We start from the raw sequence: 19,034 nt of genomic DNA on the forward strand, positions 1-19,034 counted from the left end.
AACTAAAGAACCTCTTGATGAAGGTGAAAGAGGAAAGTGAAAAAGTTGGCTTAAAACTCAGCATTTAAAAACCAAGATCATGGCATCCAATCCCATCGCTTCATCACAAACAGATGGGGAAACAATGGAAACAGTGGCAGATTTTACTTTCTTGGGCTTCAAAATCATTGGGGATGGTGACAGCAGCCATAAAGATGCTTGCTCCTTGGAAGGAAAGCTATGAACAAACCTAGACAATGTATTAAAAAGCAGAGACATCACTTTGCTGACAAAGATCCATGTAGTCAAAGCTATGGTTTTTCCAGTAGTCATATACAGATGTGAGAGTTGAACCATAAAGAAGGCTGCACACCATAGAACTGATACTTTTGAACTGTGGTGCTGGAGAAGACTCTTGAGAGTCCATTGGACAGCAAGGAGATCAAACCAGTCAATCCTAAAGAAAACCAACCCCAAGTATTCATTGGAAGGACTGATGCTGAAGCTCCAATACTTTGGTCACCTGTTGCGAAGAGCCGAGTCATTGGAAAAGAACCTGATGCTGGGAAAGATTGAGGACAGGAGGAGAATGGGGTGGCAAAGGATGAGATGGTTGGATGGCATCACCAACTCAATGGACATGAATCTGAACAAACTTCAGGAGATAGTGGAGGACAGAGAAACCTGGTGTGCTGTAGTCTATGGGATCGCAAATAGGCAGACACAACTTAGCGACAGAACAACAACAAAGAACTGTCACGTGCTCATGCTTCCAAGGGTCTCATGCTACTGAAACAGAGAAAAGCAATTCCCCTCTCTTGCTACCCCCAGGAGCAACATTCAGTACAAGGCAGCAAAATTTCCTCCTCTACCAAAATTGTTATTTTCCTCTTTTTTTTTGAACAAGACATTAAAATCTAAATTAAATTAGGGTATATTTCAATATCACAATAAAAATTAAGCTCCTGAATGTGAAATGTACAGTGTGGAGAATATGGTCAATAACTATGTAATATCTTTGTATGGCAACATTGTAACTAGACTCATGGTGATCAGTTTGAAGTATATAGGAATATCAAATCACTATGTTGTGTAACAGAAACTAACATAGTGCTATGGGTCGATTATATTTCAAAAGCAAACACATTCATAGAAAAATAAATCAGATTTGTGGCTACCAGAACCGGGGTGGTATGTAGGGGAACTGGATAAAAGCAGCCGAAAGGTATAAATCTTCACTTATAGGATAAATAAGTACTAGCAATGTAATGTATAATATGACATGATAGACATAATTAACACTGTTGTGATGCTATATATAAAAGTTGTTAAGAGTAAATTCTGAGTTTGCAATACAACAAACACCCATCTTTGTCTAGTTCTTCAATTTTGTACTTATATGAGATGATAAATGTTCACTAAACTTACTGTGATAATCACTTCATGATGAAGGTGAACCATATCATTATGCTATACATCTTAAATGCGTACAGTGCTGCATGACAATTATATCTCCATAAAAGGGAAGAAAAAAGATTAAGCTCCTTACATTTTTGGACTGACACTTTCCTCCGATAGGGATGTATTATTGTGTATATTAGTTTCTACAGCCTTTTTTGTGACTGTGCTGGGTCTTCGTTGCTATGAGCAGGCTTTCTCTAGTGCAGCCAGTGGAGACTACTCTCTAGTTGCGGTGTGGGGACTTGTTGTGGTGGCCTCTCTTGTTGCAGAGCACAGGCTCTAGGGTGTGTCATCTTCAGTAATTGTGGTGCACAGGTTTAGTTGCCCCGAGGCGTGTGGAATCTTCCCGACAGTGATCAAACCCGTGTCCCCTGCATTGACAAGCAGATTCTTAACCATCGGATCACCAAGAAAGTCTTTTCGTGTATATTACTAAGAAAGAGTTTGGTGAGGGAAGAGAATTTAGAAAACTGTTGCTCTGAAGAAAAAGAAATAAAACCATACACTGTCACCCATGAACAGTAAGTCCAGTGACACATGCCTTTCAAAGCATACATGCAAAAAGAATTCCAAACATTTCTATTTATAAGATGGTTATTATATAAAGACTCTCAAGGGTAAAAAAAAAAAAAAAAAACAACAACACAGACTTGAGTGGTTTGTATTACAAAGAATGTCAAATATTTTCACATTCAAAATATATTAAAATACTAGCTCAATGAAATAGCTGATTAATAAACTTCGGCACCTGTGTGCATAGCATTTTCTACTTATATAAGTCAAACACACTTTATTGTTTGTTTCCATAATTTATCCCAAATTGAAATAGACTCTTAATGTCTGTCTGTATGTGTGAATTTACTATAATCAAATAGTATTTTGGCAATGTATCTTTAATAGTATAATGACACAAATGTGTTTTATCATTTGGAAAGAAGACAAAAATAGGAATTTTTTCAAGTTATACAAAACATATAGAAAGAAAAAGTAAAGGAAAGCAAAAAGAATGGAGAGGGTAGAAGGGTAGAGGAGGCAGATGGTAAGTAAGGATCAATAAAGAGAACTATTGGAATTCCCAGGTGCCTCAGTGGTAAAGAATCCACCTGCCAATGCAGGGGACACAGGTTCAATCCCTGGTCCAGAAAGATTTCACCTGCTATGGGGCAACTAAGCCCAGGCACCACAACTGTTGAAACTCACCCACCCTAGAGCCTGTGGTCTGCAAAAAGAGAAGCCACTGCAAAGAGAAGCTTGTGCACCGCAACTAAGAAAGCCCAAGTACAGCAACAAAGACCCAGCATAGCCAAAAAGAAATAAATAAATTTTTAAAATTAAGAAAAAAGAAAACTATCCCCCAACCCCCCACACAATGTGATGCAGAACAAGGTAGCCAGGCTGGGGTAGCAAGACCCAGCCTTTCTAGGGTCAGCTTACTTGTTAGGATGCATTTATTCTTTGTTTGGATTTTAGAATGTCAGTACCACAGATGCTTTCTTTGAATGAATGTTCTCAAAGAATAAAAAGATACATTTTGTTTAAAAATAATTGCCTCCCATGTGTAATAATTAAATAGCTAAACCCTTACTTATCCAGAGAATTTCTGATTTTACTCTCTCAAGCTTCATATTTCTTCCAGGATATAGCTTGTTCCCAAATAACTTATTTTTAAAAGCTTCCATATTAATTTTGATCTATAATACATTCTGAACTCATCTCACTTTTACAAAAATTGTTGTCACATAGATGAAGGCACATAGCTGACTATTCTTAAGCTTTTTTTAAGTTGATGTGTGTTAATGTGAATAATTAAGACATTTGCAGTGCCAAAACAAAGCAGGAAATTGTAATTACAAGTCAACAAACACTACATATCATAAGCTACCCATTATTCACTAGCAATTTTCATTGAATCAGGACCAGCACCTTTCTGAAGGCCAGGAAAGAAAACCCTCCCTACCACAGCTCCTCTTTGATAACGTGGTGGTGGTACTTTAGTCACCAAATCACTAGCAGCTGCAGAGACTACAACCCTCCAGGTTCCTCTGTCCACGGGGTTTCCCAGGACAGAGTACTTTCCTGGGACTGGGTTGCCATTTCCTTCTCCCCTCAATAACATGATCTGCTTATAAAATAGAGATTTAACCATCTAAACATTAATATTTAATATGAATTCTCATAACGAAATTCTCTTGGCCTAACCACTTGTACAATGACTGCTTAAAACAACTTTATCATTTAACATGTATTTTAACACTTTTTACAATTTTAAAAATCATTTCTCTAGTTGAGCTAGATACAGTGAATAAAAGGAGACAATGTAAAAAATTATGTCTGAAAATAGGGAGGGTATTAGTAAATGTGAAAAAACTGTGGTGTATATTAATAGACAACAAGAACTTGTTTCTTTGGTAACATTTTCAGGAAAATAAGTTGCATTTTGTTCATTTTTTTATCAGTCCCTCAATTTGTAATGAGAATATCAAATAGCACACCTTTAGATTTTTCATCTTCATTCTGGGTTAGAGAAATTCTCAAATTGGATTTATAAGCAAAAAAACATCTATCTATTCTCAATTTAGTACAATCCCAAAGACTGTAGTATTAAACTTTATATAATCTGAAGAAAAATGCTGTATAAATTTGTGACAACTGTGTAAGGATTAAATCTATATTCCCGGCAGATATGTAACATGTCATCACTAACCTTAAAATGAAAATTATTTTATTTTGCTGTAATACTTGCATATTTCAAAGAACAGAAAACTCCATATTTGTCAGTTTGTTCAACATAATTCATACTCCAAAATGTATCATAGAATCAGAAGGTGTGCCTGAGAGAAAAGAAGCCATGATCCATGACTACAAACTTTATATCATTCAATCTGATTATGAGAAATGACTGAATCATCAGTATTAATAAATCTTAATAAACCTAAGATAACAATCAGAAGGTGACTATTCACATATGTATATTTTTCAGTTAATATTTTTTAATTTCTTAAGCTTTTATAGGTGAAGAAGTTAAAACATTTGTAGGTGTTTCTGATGATGTTTACTAACAATGCAAAATGAGGCAGAGAACTAATGCAATCCTCTGGATAATTCACACTATAATGAAATAGTCAAATACTTGAGTTTAAGCTTAAGTTTCTGTTTTCACTTTCTCTTTTGAGCTCAGTTTTCCTATTGATTTTGCAAACAGAGCACCCCCAGACTTGATAGCCCTCCACACCTAGATGAATATCATCTTTTTCTCATTTTACAGGTGACAAAAGCTAAGGACCAGATAAATCAGGTGATTTTTTCATAAATCAGGAATTAAATCATAACCTTCTCACTCTGATCTCATTATCACATTAGAATCTTTTTTGTGGTAACAGAAACTATGCTTGATCTTCAGAAGAATATACAAATAAATCATGCTTATAGTATAAAACAGAAAATAAGATTAACAATAGAAAAGATCATGCTATTCAAACCATTTGGAAACTACATTTTCTTACTAAACAGTAGATATTATCATATTTCCATCATAAGTAAATTTTTATTTGCCCTGTTTCTCAAATGCTTTATCTAGAGATTATCATGCTAAGTAAAGTAAGTCAGAAACAGAAAGACAAATACCATATGATATCATTTATATGTGGAATCTAAAATATGACACAAATGAACTTATCCACAAAACAGAAGGACTAACAGACATATAAAACAAACGTATGGTTATCAAAAGGGAGAGGGGGTGGGGGAGGGATAAATTAGGAGTTTGGGATTAGCGTATACAAACCACTATATATAAAATAGATAAGCAACAAGGTCCTACTGTATAGCACAAGGCTATTACATTCAATATCCTGTAATAAACCATAATGATAAAGAAATTAAAAGAATACATATATGTATAATCATTTTGCTATACCGCAGAAACTAACACAATATTTTAAATCAATTATACTCTAATACAAAATTGAATTTAAAGAGGGCCCAACCTAAACAAATACTTTCCAACAATAGAAAATTAGTTATCACTATTAGCAATTAAACTATTGAAAAACTACCATAAGCATCAAACTGTTACCATCATTATCAATAATACCTTTATAAAAGTAACTTTTGCTTTGATATTCAAATGTGTAACAGGTATCACATTTATTTTGCAACTGTTAAACAGATACATTTTATTCCCCACTCCATAATCAGATTTCAATGCTGTCTTCATCTCAGAGACCAAGCCCTGGATTTTAATCATACTAGAGGTACTTCCCTGGTGGCTCAGACGGTAATGTGTCTTGCTTACAATGCTGGAGACCTGGGTTTGATCCCTGGGTCGGGAAGATCCTCTGGAGAAGGAGATGGCAACCCACTCCAGTACTCTTGCCTAGAAAATCCCATGGACAGAGGAGCATGGTAGGCTACAGTCCACAGGGTTACAAAGAGTCGGACATGACTGAGCGACTTCACTTCACTTCACTTCAGAGGTAGAAGGGCATGTTTTGGGTTTCTTGATCAAGACAATAGGTAAAAATCCAGAATGGTGGAGAAGGAATTTATTGAATTCGTTATTTCCCTTTCAACAAATAATACCTGCCACAGAGTAGGGACGATACCTTTAGTGACACCAGTGTGCTCAGTTGTGACAATAAAGTGGAAATAGAAGAATGTGATACAGGAGAAATAAAGAGAGGCAGTATTTTAGAATCTAAGACAACGTTGATTGTAAGGAGCACCATTACACCACCAAGAAAGAAAAAATTCTGCTAATTAAACTAAGGACATGATATGAATTCTAAGACCCAATTTCAAGGATATTCAAATATGAAGAGGGGTGGAGAGCACTCCTCTGATGCCTAAGTACAGCAAAGGAATAGACAAGAAAGGGGGCGAGGGAGGTGGGTGAGATGCTCTGATCTCCTCAGTCTGGGGCGTTAGAGACAGGAAGATGCAGGGAGGCTAGTCGGAGGGCAATGCTGAGGGCAGAGTCGGGGTCAGGCTCTGCTTCCAGTTAGAGTTCCAGAAGGAGGCTCCCTCTCAGGCAATTCCCATGCTAAACGAGGGCGGCAGAGTGCCATGTTAGAGAAAAAGTGGTGAGTCAGTGTCATTGGGCAGAGAGGGGAGACAGACAGCAGACCCCCAAATTTACTTTTACTCCCATGTGGTAGAAAGTGTGAAAGTGTTAGTCACTCAGTCCTGTCCTCCTCTTTGCGACCCCGTGGACTGTAGCCTACCAGGCTCCTCTGTCCATGGGATTCTCTAGGCAAGAATATTGGAGTGGATTGCCATTCCCTTCTCTAGTGGATCTTCCTGACCCAGGGATCTAACCCAGGTTTCCTGCACTGCAGGCAGATTCTTTACCTCCTGAGCCAGCAGGGAAGCCCAGTGTAGAGATGGGACCCAAAGTGAGGATCCCAAGGGTTAGACTGTGAAGTCACATGAATGGGGACCCAGTGAGGTTGCCACAGGGCCTCCGTCACACATCCCACCCCGTCTTGGTGAAGGGGGAGATGATCCATAACCCACCAGGCCAGTGGCCAGATAGGAGACAGGGCAGAAACTCAGAGGGGACCACGGCAAGCAAGCAAACGCCAGCTTGGTGAAAGAGAATGACTGGGCTCAGATCAAGCTCAGTGACACCAGCACAGACCTCAGCCAAGAATGTCAGCAGAGCGAGCAGCAGCCTGCCAGACAAGAGGTTTCACCGCAGAGAAGAGAGAAGCCAGAGCACAGAGCGGAACCCCATCCCCCCACAGCCACGAGGTCACAAAACCACATTCCACCAGGTGAAATCCGAAAGGCCAAACATTTCACCCCAAAATATTAAATACTGACTTACAGGGATTGCTTGAATTTATGAAACTAGATCAAAGTTGGGGCTTCCCTGGTGGTTCAGTGGTAAAGAATCTGCCTGCCACAACCCAGAGGGATGGGATGGGGAGGGAGGTGGGAGAGTTGCTCAGGATGGGGGACACACATACACCCATGGCTGATTCGTGTTGCTGTATGGTAAAAACCACCATAATATTGTAAAGTAATTAGCCTCCAATTAAAATAAATAAATAAATCAAAAAAAAATGAAGAAGAAGACTCTGCCTGCCAATTCAGAAGACATGGATCAGGAAGATTCCTTGGGGAAGGGAATAGCAACCCACTCCAGTATTCTCACTTGGGAAATCCCATGAACAGAGGAGCCTGGCGGGCTACAGTCCATGGAGTCACAAAAGAATCAGACACGACTTAGCAACTAATCAACAACATATCAAAGTTTAAACAGAATGGATTGAAGTCAGTTTTTTTTCTGGTCATCCATCAGATGGAGTCTTGATGAGAATCAAATTCGCTGTGGACAATGCAGTTTTATTTTTCTCTCTAGTTTACTGAGATATAATTGGCATACAACATTGCATACATTTGGGAGGCTTCCCTAGTGGCACTAGTGGTAAAGAACCTGCAGGCCAACATAGGAGACATAAAGAGACACGGGTTTGATCCCTGGATTGGAAAGATTCCCCGGAGGAGAGCACAGCAACCCACTCCAGTATTCTTGCCTGGAGAATCCCTTGGACAGAGGAGCCTGGTGGGCTACGGTTCATAGGGTGGCAAAGAGTCAGACAGGACTGAAGAGACTTAGCATGTGGTGTGCAAAATGTTGATAAAGTGTAGAAAAATGAAGGAGCCATGTTTCCTAGTTCCTCTGACAAGCAGAGCAGGTAAATATGTGACTGAAAATTATGACTTCTCTTCTTTATACCAAACATATGGTATTTGATGATGTCAAACTCTGTTGTTTCCAAAATTATGCAAAGAAATACAGAATATTCTTCACGAATCATCCTTGAACTTTCCAGCCAGAAGAAATCCCTCCTTATTCTAAATTTCCATACCAAGTTCATTTTTGAAATGTGCTGGGAACTTGTTAGAAATGCAAATCACTGGACTGCCCCCCCCCAGACTTACTATATGAGAAACTCTAAGGGGTGGGGCCCAGCAATCTGTATTTTAACAAATCATGTAAGTATTCTGATGCTTGCTAAAATATGAGAACTGTGGTCATAACATTTTGTGCTTCTTTTATGAGCTCTATTATATTCCAGCATTATAGTTTTGGTTTTACTGTTCTTTGGTACTCAGGTTTGAATATTCTATGTGGCAGACTTTATTTTTCTGGGTTCCAAAATCACTACAGATGGTAACTGCAGTCATGAAATTAAAAGATGCTTCCTCCTTGGAAGGAGAGTTATGACCAACCTAGACAGCATATTAAAAAGCAGAGACATTATTTGCCAACAAAGGTCAAGGCTATGGTTTTTCCTGTAGTCATGTATGGATGTTGAGAGTTGGACTATAAAGAAAGCTGAGTGCAGAAGAATTGATGCTTTTGAACTGTGGTGTTGGAGGAGACTCTTGAGAGTCCCTTGGACTGCAAGGAGATCCAACCAGTCCATCCTAAAGGAGATCAGTCCTGAGTGTCCATTGGAAGGACTAATGTTGAAGCTGAAACTCCAATACTTTGGCCACCTGATGCAAAGAGCTGACTCATTTGAAAAGACTCTGATGCTGGGAAGGAGTGAAGGTGGGAGGAGAAGGAGATGACAGAGGATGGGATGGTTGGATGGCATCACGGACTCAATGGGCATGAGTTTGACTAAACTCTGAGAGTTGATGATGGACAGGGAGGCCTGGCATGCTGCAGTCCATGGGATCACAAAGAGTCGGACATGACAGCGACTGAACTGAACTGAATCTTTATCACAGTCACCTATAGACTACTGAGTCATCCTTTTAATTTTCTGCAGATTTACCTTCTGGCTCACTATTACTCTTGCCAACACTTCAGGCATAACTCCTAACACTTTCAGTATCTATATAAAAGATCTTTCTCACATCCTGGTCTCTAACTTAACCCCAATTTTTCCTCTCTGCTTCATCTGCTCACTCTGTGACCATGTTGTGGATCCTTATCATTACCAATAGTAATTACAGACATAAACTTTAATCTCAAGCAGCTACTCTCACTACCATCTGCTTCCTGTTTTTGTAACGACCCTAATTCCGCCATCTTTCAGCCTGCTAAGATCCCGCTGATCCACCACTTTTACATGGGAACCCGCCTCTCACAGGCCCTATTTTCCTTCATTACTCAGCTGGCTTAGGGTCCACTGTCATCATCACACATGACTATTTCAATTTTCTTTGTCTTCTCTCTCTGTATTATTCACCTAGACAACTGCAACTCTGGCTAAATCTAATATCCCAGCTTGCTGCAACCTGCACTGCTAACTAATATCACTAGAGAAAAATGCAAACCCTCACCGACCAGTCCCATTCTAGAATCACAACTACTGGATATGTATGGCTGAGTCCCTTCACTGTTCACCTGAAACTATCACAACATTATTAATCGGCTATACCCCAAATACAAAATATTTTTGGTGTTAAAATCGTAACTACTGGACTTCCAGGGAGTGAGGCCGTCAGAACACATTTTCTTAATTCCATCCCTCTTCCACTCCTCTGTATGACTGCTCACACCTTCTCATCCTTCCTCAAATACCACAGCTACTCCCCAGCTCTGACTGTCTTCCTGATGGAGCCTTGTCTCCCAGCTCGTGAGGAAATGGAAACAATTGAGACAGAAGCTCCACAAGCACCTGCTGGCACACCTCTGCCATTTCCTGTGTCCCCTGCTCCGTTGTTATGAGCTCACCCTGATGGCAGCTAATCCCCTTACAGAAAACCTCCTGAACAGAGCTGTGCGTAGTCTCATTCTCCAATTTGTCTCCTCCCGTTCTCTCTCTCTTTCTAAATTTTATTCATGTGTGGCTGCACTGGGTCTTCGTTGCTGCGGTCTTTCTCTGCCTGCCGTGAATGGGGGCTACTGTTTGTCATGGCACTCAGACTTCTTCCTGCCGTGGCCCCTCTTGTTGGCATATTCATGGGCTCCAGGTGAAGCAGCTGCAGCATGTGGCCTCTAGAGTGTGGGCTCAGCAGTTGTGGTGCACAGGTTTGGTTGCTCTGAGGCATGTGCGGTCTTCCCAGACCAGGGAAGGAATCCACGTCCTCTGCAGTGGCAGATGGATTCTTAACCCCTGGACCACCAGGGAAGTCCTCCTCCCATTCTCTTTTGAGTGCTTTGGCTTTGCCCCCATGAATCCACTGAAACTACTCTCATCAACATCGCCTGTGACCTCCATGATGCTAAATCAGTGGTTCTCCGTCCTCATCTTATTTCTCCTATCATCAACATTTTGCACAGTGGTCGACTCCCTCCTCTTTGATCTCTTTGCTTCCGTTGCCTTCAGGGATACCACCTTCTCTTGGTTTTCCTTGTACTGACACGTCACTGATTGCAGGTGCCTCAGTATATCTGACGCAGCGAAACAATATTGTGTCCCAGGGCTTAAACACTGGGCCTCTTCTCTTTTGAGTCTACCTTCACTTACAGGTTTTCCACTCCAAGTTTAATTCCGAATTCTATATCTACCTGCCTAGACATTTATACCTCTTTGTCCAATAGACAGGTTTTAGTCCTATTGATCAGCAGCATTTGAGATAAGACAGCTCTGGCTGCTGCACGAAGAAAAGACTCAAGGGAAGCAAGAAATAAAGTAGGGCCACTAGTAAGAAAGCTCCGTGTGGTAGCACAGGCAAAAAATAATATTGATGTGAACTCTAGTGGGGGTGGTAGAGATGAAGAGAAAGGGGCTCATTTAAAATTGTCTGAAAGTTTGAATCAAAGGACATGATAATGGATTGGATGGAGGTGTGGAGAAATTAAAAGATTTTTTATAAAAGACACTATCTCTTCATGTTTAGAGTCATCACAAACTGTCGCAAAAATGAATGAAATGTCCTGTGGGTAGCAGACATAAGGGTAGTAGAATGATATTAACTTCCTAAGACCAATCATTTCTTAACAGTTTCTTTTCTTGTTGGTTTTTTTTTTTTTTTGCCAGTTTTATAGAGGTATAATTGCCATGCAGCACTGTATAAGTTTGAAGTGTACACCATAATGACTTGACTTACATATATCATGAAATGATTACAATACGTTTAGTGAACATCTATTATTTCAATTAAATACAAAATTAGAGAAAAGAAAAATATTTTTGCTTGTGATGAGAAATCTTAAGATTTATTCTCTTTAAGAACTTTCATTTATAATGTAGAGAAGCATTGATTATCTTGGTCATGTTGTGCATCACATTGGTAGTACTTATTTATCCTGTAACTAGAAGTCTGTGCTTTTTGACTGCCTTCATCCAGTTTGCCCTCCCCCGCAACATCTGCTTCTGGTAACCGCAGACCTGATCTCTTTTTCTATGAGTTTGCCTGCTTCTCTACTTTTGAAACATAATTGACCAACAATAAATACTATGTTAGTTCCTGGCACATAATACATTCTATACATTTCAAAATGATCATATGAAGTCTAGTTACAATATGTCACCATAAAAAGATATTACATAGTCCTTGACTATATTCCCACACTGTATGCTTCATACCTGTGACTCAATTATTTTTCCAACTGCAAGTTTGTACCTCTTGGTCTCACTCACCTCTTTCTTTCCTCTCCCAACTGCCTTTCCTCTCTGGCAACCACCCTGTTTGTTCTCACTTCTATAGACTATAGGTTATAGCTATAGGCTCTGTTTTTGTTTTGTTGTTTGGTGATTTGATTTGTTTTTAGATTTTACATACAAGTGAAATCATATAATATTTATCTTTCTCTAACTTATTTCACTGAGTATTAATACCCTCTAGCTCCATCCATGTTGTCACAAATGGAAATATTTCATTGTTTTTTTATGGCTGATTAATATTCCATTGTCTATATATACCACTTCTTTATTCATTCATCTCTTTTTTCCTTTTTTAATATATTTTTAAAAATTATGGAAGTATGATAACTCATTTATAGGACACTATAACTGGAAAATACAGAACAAGTTTACATATAGTTTCACTATATATCCCAATTATTTTTTAAGTAGATAAATTTAGATTTTTAGTTGGCGTTTCAATATCAAACTCTCAAAAATGAATAGAATGAATATACAGAGAAGTAAAAGGATATAGTAGACCTGACAAGCACTGTGAATCAATTCCACATAATTAAAATCTGTCTAGTTTTCACACAATAGTAGGCTACAAATTCTATTCAAGTTCCTATGGACTGTAAAGTGGAGATGCTGGAACAGATCCAAGGACATAAAACAAGGTTCAAAAGTACCATGGGCTTAAGTTATTGAAATCATACAGAATCTGTTCCTTTATCACTGTGGAATTATGTTAGAAATCAGTATCAAAAGATATTTAAAAATAGGCCCATATATTCTCAAGTGCAATGTGACATTTACCAAGAGAGATCTTTGACTTAGCCATTAAAAACCTCAGTAAAGTTAGAAGACTGAAAAAAGCACAGAGGGTGATTGCAGAGAAGAAAACATTTAAATGAAATGAAAAGTGAGAAATTAATATCGAAGATACTTTAAACAAAATCGCATGTATTTGGAAATTAAACGTCCACTTTCAAATGATGGATGTATCTAAGAAGCCATAACAAGGAAATTTAGCAAATATTTGTAATAGAATAAAAATGAAAAGAGAATTTACCAAAATTTTTTGCACACAGCTGAAACTGCTCAACGTAATTAAATACAGTGTGGAGTCTTGACTAAGGTAGGAAAACATATAGTGGACACTAGCATAAAATTTTGTGAAATTTGAACAAAATCTGTAGTTTAGTTAATAATATTGTATAACTTGCTAATTTCCTGTTTTCTTTTTTACAACATAGTTTATATTCATACTTTATATTCATTCAATGTCTCTTAATGGTCCCTTAGGTTGGTTCTGTATCTTGGCTATTGAAAACAATGCTGCAATGAACATAAAGGTCCATATATCTTTTCTGATTAGTGTCTTGTTTTCTTCTGATATATACCCAGAAGTGGAATTGCTGGATGATATGGTAGTTCTATTCTGAGTGTTTTGAGTAATCTCCATGCTGTTTTTTCTATCGCGGCTACACCAATTTACATTTCCCCCAACAGTGTTAAAGATTTCCTTTTTTCCACATCCTTGCTATCACTTGTTATTTGCATTCTTTTTGGTAATAGCCATTCTGACAGGTGCGAAGTGATATCTCATTGTGGTTTTGATTTGCATTTCCTTGATGATTAATGATGCAGAACATCCTTTCATGTGCCTGTTGGCCATCTGCATGTCTTCTATGGAAAAATGTTTATTCAGGTCCTCTGCGCGTTCTTGAGTACATCTGCCTCCAAACATAAAATTGTTTACTGTGTACAATAAGGAAAAGGGCAATAAATGTTTGTGGACTGATTGTCTCAATGTCATAAGCTAAATGCAACCAAATTTTAGATAGCTCACTAGGAATTCTGAAATCATTTCATTTTCCTCTTTTTATGGGAAAAAAAAAAAGCCTCACTCTCATTAATTGCCTGTAAATGATCAAGTTTTCTTCACCATGACATGTGATTCTTCACAAACATAGAATCAAGCCCTTCTTTTAGCTTCATTGAACATTGCCTTTAATTTTTTTTTAAAGGAGAAACATTTTTTCACTGAAAGGGAAGGAAAGAGGAAGAAGATGGGTGCAGAAATAGATGTGTTCCTAGGATTTTCCAGGGATGACCAGAGAGCAATGCTTCTTTTTTTCCTCAATGAACTGGAATGAAGAAGAGGTAAGAAGTGGGAGAGAATGAAAGGTTAAAATAGAGAGGAAAACGTTAACTAATTAAAGAAAGAGAGGGGAAACTGTTTAGAAAAATTCCCATTTATAAGATGGAAAATGAATAAATTAATACAAAAATACTTTTCTGTGAGGGGATGTAAGGATGCTGCTAGGTAGAAATAAATTTCATATTTCTGTGTTCAGAAGAAAAAGATCCATAAAAAGTTTAAGCATTCAGAAAATCATAAGCTGTGTAAATAAATTGGATGTAAAGTCTTATCTTGAACTTACAAGATTTTAGGATTATAACTGAAACAAATAGCTCCCTATTTGCCTGTGATAAAAATAATACAGAAAAAAATTAATGAGAAGGAATTCTGTTAATTGTCATTTAAGCAAAACCATTTCCTTTCTTTGAAATCCAGCTGGAAAAGTTCACAGGGTGAGAATTTTGTTGTAAACCCAAGGTACAAACACTCATTACAGGACAAACAGCGGAAATTATTCCACCATTAATCTGTCAGTCATCAACACAGCCCATTCAGACCATTACAAAGGCTTTATTTGCTCATGGACTTTTATGCTCTGGCTATATTTCTCTTTCCTTTCCTCAAGAAGGGATAGACATTTAGTCATCGGAATATGGGAGGGGCACTGAAATTTATCCGGCTCAGTACTCTGCATATGCTTGCCTTGACTTTACATAAATCAGAGTCCATGCATGAGAGTCTCCAGCTAAATAAAACTCAGTGACTCTCAAGGGAACCCGTTTCAGGTTGAACGGATCTTCCTTCCATTGAACTGAAATGTTTCCCTGATGTGTCCAGGTCTTTCCTGAGTTTGTCCATTAAAAATTTTCAAAACAACTCTAATGTTTATTCCATATGATATGGGTCACCAAGAGGGAAGACAGCTGTGGTATATACCCCAACCTTGTTTCTCCAGTTGTTCAGTTGCTCAGTCGTGTCTGACTCTTTGTGACCCCATGAACTGCAGTACGCCAGGCTTCCCTGTCCATCACCATTTCTCAGAATTTGCTCAAACTCAAGTCCATTGAATCGGTGATGTCACCCAACCATCTCATCCTCTGTCACCCTCTTCTCCTGCCCTCAATCTTTCCCAGTATCAGAATCTTTTCCAATGAGTCAGCTCTTCACATTAGGTGGCCAAAGGATTAGAACTTCAGCTTCACCATCAGTCCTTCCAATGAATATTCAGAGTTGATTTCCTTAAGGATTGACTGGTTGGATCTCCTTGCAGTCCAAGGGACTCTCAAGAGTCTTCTCCAGCAACACAGTTCAAAAGCATCAATTCTTCAGTGCTCAGCATTCTTTATGGTCCAACTCTTACATACATACACGACTACTAGAAAAACCATAGCTTTGACTATATAGACCTTTGTCAGCAAAGTGATGTCTCTGCTCTTTTGATACACTGTCTATGTTTCTCATAGCTTTCCTTCCAAGAAGCAAGTGTCTTTAAATTTCATGGCTGTAGTCACAGGCCACAGTGATTTTGGAGCCCAAGAAAATAAAATCTGTCACTGTTTCCACTTTTTCCCCTTCTACTTGCCATGAAATGATGGGATCAGATGCCAAAAATAGCCAAATTCAGGAAAGAATAAAAATTAAGGCAATTATATTTCATCTTTATGATAAATAAAGATTGCTTACCTAAAGCCAATTTCACATTTCAAATAGCTTAATAGAATAGAATTTTACCAGAACAACCTGTGAACAAATAGTAGGAGAGAAAAATGTCTAGTAGGAAAGAGTGTTCTCTGGGTCTATAACATTTGGTTTGATTATAAGCTGAGTACTTTTGATTTACTTTTCACAGAGTTCTATCAGAAAACTGCTCCATCTGCTTAAGACTGCTTTTCTTTCTTAAATTACAGAGGTAACGCCAAGCCATAGTGACCCATTACACCTATACAATTCTGTTGCTAAATTACATAAGGAAAGCTGATATTTTTCTTACACTCTGTGCCTCTTAATGCATCACCCTGGGCCTCTTCCCTCTTTCCCAGCTTCATTCTTTTTCTTCACAGAAGCCATCCTCTGGCTTACATTAAGTATACTTTAGAGGCTCCCCAAGGGGCTCAGTGGTAAATAATCTACCTGCCAATGCAGGAGACATGGATTCGATCCCTGATCTGGGAAGATTCCACATGGCACTAGAGCCCAGTAGTCACAAATACTGAGCCCATGCGCCGTAGCTACTGAAGTCCACTTCACCAGAGCCGATGCTCTGCAATGAGAAGCCACCTCAGTGTGAAGCCTGAGCACTAGAGAGTAGACACTGCTCACTGCAACTAGAGAAAAGCCTGCAGCAATGAAGACCCAGCACAAGCAAAAAAAAAAAAAAAGAGGGGGGAATGTACTTAGCTTGTTGCCCAGTTTTTCCAAGAAGAAAACAAAAAGTTAATTAGAAATAAATACTAAAAGGCTATCATTAGAGCGTCACTTCTTTAATGTAAAACGGGCTTATTTTAGTCATTTCATTTCTCTTGAATTTTCTCTCTCATAAGAGCGCTTTTATGTACCACTTTTCACAGGAAATGTCTCCATGCAATGCAGTTGTTCTGCCATGAGCAGGTTCAACCCAGGTGGGTAGATTTTTCTTTTCTTTTTTTTTTTTTTTCAGAACTTGTTCACACTGAAGACATACTGACTTCTCTCACCCAGAAACCACAGGTCTCAGTTTCTCTGCTGAGGCAAAATGGTTCTCCCCAACTTCTCTGCAGTTTTCTGGCAAACTTACTAGTTCATGACCTTTCCATTTCATAAGCTTAACTGTATTAGTTGTCATTAACCCACCCAATTGGCCAAGACCTACCAGTATCACCCAAACCCGTCACGAAGTAATTTCTGCTCATGGTCTACTGCGGACAGGGACATTTTATTCATTTATTTTTAATATAAATTTATTTATTTTATTTTTTAAATTTATTTTATTTATTTATTTATATTTAATTTTACTTTACAATTCTGTTTTTATTTATTTTAATTGGTGGTTAATTACTTTACAATATTGTATTGGTTTTGCCATACATCGACATGAAAGGACATTTTAAACAGATGACTGGAGCCTGAGGGCATTTTTGGAAGCTGTCAGACTCGATGGAAATGTGGGAGGACTCCTCAGTGCTAGTGGGAGTGTATCAACCTCCATACCAATCCTAGTGCTTCCACTTCCTAATTCTGGGACTTTGGGTCTATTGCTCAACCTCTCTGTGCTTTGTGGTTTTTCTCTGTCCTTAAGCCATGTACTGAGCCCCATGGTGATGGGTACCTCCAGCCTATACCACCCAGACTGACCTCAGACTTCTAGTTGTTTCAGTTCAGTTCAGTTCAGTTCAGTTGCTCAGTTGAGTCTGACTTTTTGTGATCCCATGGACTGCAGCATGCCAGGCCTCCCTGTCCATCACCAATTCCTAGAGTTTACTCAAACTCATGTCCATTGAGTCAGTGATGCCATCCAACCATCTCATCTGCTATAGTCCCCTTCTCCTCCTGCCCTCAATCTTTCCCAGCATCAGGGTCTTTTCAAGTGAGTCAGCTCTTTGCATCAGGTAGCCAAAGTATTGGAGTTTCAGATTCAACATCAGTCCTTCCAATGAACACTCAGGACTGATCTCCTTCAGGATGGACTGGTTTGATCTCCTTGCTGTCCAAGGGATTCTCAAAAGTCTTCTCCAACACCACCGTTCAAAAGCATCAATTCTTCAGTGCTCAGCTTTCTTTATAGTCCAACTCTCACATCCATACATGACTACTGATGATACGAAATTGGAAGGGGGGAGAGCACTTGTTTCCCCAACACCTCACTAACCCCTGTGATGGTCACGTCCCCTGTTCCCCCAGTCCCCAGATCACTGGAGTTCTGACTCTTCCCATGACTGAGAGCAGCTCTTTCTGGGGAAGCTCTTCATCAGCTCTAACACCATTTTCTTGACTGCCATTTCAGCCTAGGGGTAGGAATGACTTCCTACTGTGGCTAGTTTCCTGGATGCCTCAGCATTCCTGATTGATTCCCTCAGATCTGCCTACACATCTGCAAATAGTCCCTTCTTTGAATTTGTTTCAGAATTTCATCTCTGTGTATCTCTTATTTCTTGCTGGAGCCTTGACTAAAATACCTCATAGGACTGTTGGAAGGATTAAATAAATTAATATGTATAAAGTGCTTCCCAGGTGGCTTCCCAGGTGGTGCTAGTGGTAAAGAACCTATCCGCCAATGCAGGTAGATGTAAGAAACACAGGTTTGATCTGTGGGTTGGGAAGATCCCCTGGAGGAGGGCATGGCAACCCACTCCAGTATTCTTGCCTGGAGAATCCCATGGACAGAGGAGCCTGGTGGGCTACAGTCCATGGGGTCACAAAGAGTCGGACATGACTGAAGCAACTTAGCACACATACACATATAAAGTACTTAGAACAGTTTAGGGCACAGATTAAATACTCTGTGATTAGCTGTTGTTATCACTAAGGCTGCCATCTCTTCCTTTCCTATCAGTCCTGGAACACAGAGCGCTCCAGTTGCCAAAATATTGAGTTGGCCAAAAAATTTGTTTCAGTTTTCCTATAAGATGTCATGGAAAAACCCAAATGAACTTTTTGGCCAACCCAATAGATAGGGGTCCTATCTCTAGAAAGCCTTGAGTGTCTGGAGGACCTCCACCAACCTCCCTCCATGAGGACATTAGCACAGGCTTGGATGGGAAACTAGAGTGAAACTGACTCAGATACAGGTGGAAAATCAACAAGCTGGGACTTGAGGAGCTTGGAGTCTCAAGAAGTAAACAGACAGAGACTGAAGAATTCAATCCTTTTGGCAAGATTTGGGCTCCAGGAACTGAAAATTAGAGGAGTCTTTGATTGATTGGATATTTAGAGGGTAT

The sequence above is a fragment of the Oryx dammah genome, unplaced genomic scaffold (assembly GCF_014754425.2).
Source record: "Oryx dammah isolate SB20612 unplaced genomic scaffold, SCBI_Odam_1.1 HiC_scaffold_29, whole genome shotgun sequence".
Taxonomy (NCBI): Eukaryota; Metazoa; Chordata; class Mammalia; order Artiodactyla; family Bovidae; genus Oryx; species Oryx dammah.